At 33.6% G+C, this 2,532-nt stretch overlaps 1 protein-coding gene across 32 annotated transcripts in view; it reads left to right on the top strand.

Moving 5' to 3' along the window:
* Positions 1–885, top strand: part of mical3a (microtubule associated monooxygenase, calponin and LIM domain containing 3a) — a 116,986-nt gene extending 116,101 nt beyond the window's left edge. For all 32 annotated transcript variants that reach the window (XM_051870812.1, XM_051870811.1, XM_051870843.1 and 29 more), the window contains one exon: positions 1–885. This exon is cut by the window's left edge and continues 951 nt beyond it. The gene's annotated coding sequence lies outside the window, so the exon portion shown is untranslated.
* The last annotated feature ends 1,647 nt before the right edge of the window (positions 886–2,532 follow it).

Below are 2,532 nucleotides of genomic sequence, written 5' to 3'. Positions count from 1 at the left end.
GTGGGGTTACCACACATATATCCTAAACACAGTTTACAATCATTTATCATCCATGAATATCTGATACTTGTACTATAGTTTACATAAAGCAGTGGAGTATATATTAGTATATAAACTTCCTCAATGCAGATAGTTCATAAGAATATATATACACACAATATATACAATCAAATGCATTATGCATTTTGTTGGTTTGTCAGTGGTTTCAAAAACAGTTAAGGCACCCACAGCTTTTCTGACTTTATTTAGTATCAAATCAGATGGTGCCCATTTTCACATTTAATTATCTGCCACCAAGTTTTGGTGTTATATTTTCCACTTTTTCCAGGTTTGGAGCAACATGCCTTTTTTAACTTTTCATGCAACGGCTCTTCACAACCACAGAGTTAATTTATGTTTGCAGAGTGTGTTATTTATAATTGTCTTTGTAAATTTTTATATCACATGAAAACGTTCCAGCACTGTCGACCGACACCAGTGCTGATTAACAGCAGGAGCTCGTAGTAGTCATGCTCAATTTGGAACAGGAAACATCGATATTGCAAATGAACATGCCTTTTTCCTAAGTGTACATTTCATTTTAGTCACTGTTAAGCTGTATAGATGGGCACAGATTTTTTTTTTGTTTTTTTTTTTTGTTTGACTTGTAAGTACAGATAACTGTGAATGACAACACATGGTCAACGATAGTTATTTAGACTGTAAAATGTTTGACAGATTTTATGGTATTTATTAACGTGTGAAAAAATGTATTATATGTAAAGTAAATCAATCCTAATTTTTAAAAAAATATGTTGGGTCTTGAAAATGCTTTATGTTGCTAATTTGCATATAGAGTGTTGGATGTATGCAGAGGCAATAAACAATGCAGTTGTTGCAAATGAAGACATTCATTTCATTTTTTAATTTATTACAACGCTTGCAATGTTCTTTTTTTTTTTTTTTTTTTTTTTTAACTATTATACACACCTTTGAAATTAATTTAACTTTATTTAAAGGATTAGTTCACTTTCAAATGAAAATTACCACAAGCTTTACTCACCCTCAAGCCATCCTAGACGTATATGATTTTCTTCTTTCTGATGAACACAATCAGAGAAATATTAATAAATATCCTGACGCATCCTAGCTTTATAATGTCAGTAAGCGTTATCAAACGAGTATGAGCTAAAGAAAGTGTCTCCATCCATCATAAACATATTCCACACGGCTCTGGGGGGTTAATAAAGGCCTTCTGAAGCGACGCATTTGTGTAAAAAAAAATCCATATTTAACAAGTTATGAAGTAGAACATCTAGCCTTCTGTATTCAAATTACGAAAAAAACAGAACTGGCATCGTGTCAGTTCCGTAAGTTGAATAGGGAAGGCGTAGGATGTAGTGTAAACTTTTTGAACTGCTAGAGTTTTACACTTTCTTCGTAAGTAGAATACGGAATGCGGTCTGGTGGAAGCTAGATATTTTACTTCATAACTTGTTAAATATGGATAATTTTTTTTTACAAAAACGCATCACTTTGCTTCAGAAGGTCTAACCTCCTGGAGCTGTGTGGAATACGTTTAGGATGGATGGATGTGGATGAAGACACTTTCTTCAGCTCATACTCGTTTGGTAATGCTTGCTGCCATTATAAAGCTCGGATGCGTCAGGATATTTATTAATATTTCTCTGATTGTGTTCATCAGAAAGAAGAAAGTCATATACATCTAGGATGGCTTGAGGGTGAGTAAAGCTTGGGCTAATTTTCATTTGTGAACTAATCCTTTAAGGTCTATAAACTCAAGAATTTGAATATTAAATGTTGAAAATTTTATGTTGGTCAGCTTTCAAAATCTAACCCATTAAGATTGTGATGTTTGCATATTATTTCTGATTTTCCCCCCCTCCACATCTATTTACATTATGAAGTTCAGTTTATAGGCTACAACTTTCTTGCATATTTGTGCATAGTTAATTGTGGTCTTTTTTCCCCTCACATCTATTCATCAATCTTTAAGCATTTCATTGTTGGCCTGTATCGTTTTTACGTAACTTTACCTTTATTTATTTGCTACTTTGCAAATACTGTTGCTTCAGGATAAGCAAATCCTCTATGCAGATCTTTTAAAATACATTAAGCAATTATCATCAGATTTTATACACAAGAAATACATATAAAATGGTAACTCACCGTAACTGTGGTAAGTCTTGACCTTTAGAAAATTCATATGTTCTTTAGCATTAATATGCCGCAAAACAACCCACTGCTGATTTTCAAACTTCCGCCGCTATGTAAACATTAACCGAGAGGCGCTGCTTCCAGTTTCAGACACAATGGTGGTGGTAAAGACTCATTACCGTGAATCGGTTCCTTTGAACAGTTCGTTTCAAATAACTGGTTAAAAAATTGATTCATTGATTCTTGTACGTCGTCACGTGTTTCCTGACATCGTGGCATATGACGTTCTAAATGTCCCAGTAAAGCCGATAAAGTTTAATTAATGAGGGGTTTTGTTGTTGAACATGACCCAGTTCAGTTTGTTGCTGTCATAAT

Source organism: Ctenopharyngodon idella, chromosome 18 (assembly GCF_019924925.1).
Source record: "Ctenopharyngodon idella isolate HZGC_01 chromosome 18, HZGC01, whole genome shotgun sequence".
NCBI classification, from domain to species: Eukaryota; Metazoa; Chordata; class Actinopteri; order Cypriniformes; family Xenocyprididae; genus Ctenopharyngodon; species Ctenopharyngodon idella.
Note: the sequence above shows the minus strand (reverse complement) of the source record. Positions and strands in the feature narration are given on the sequence as shown.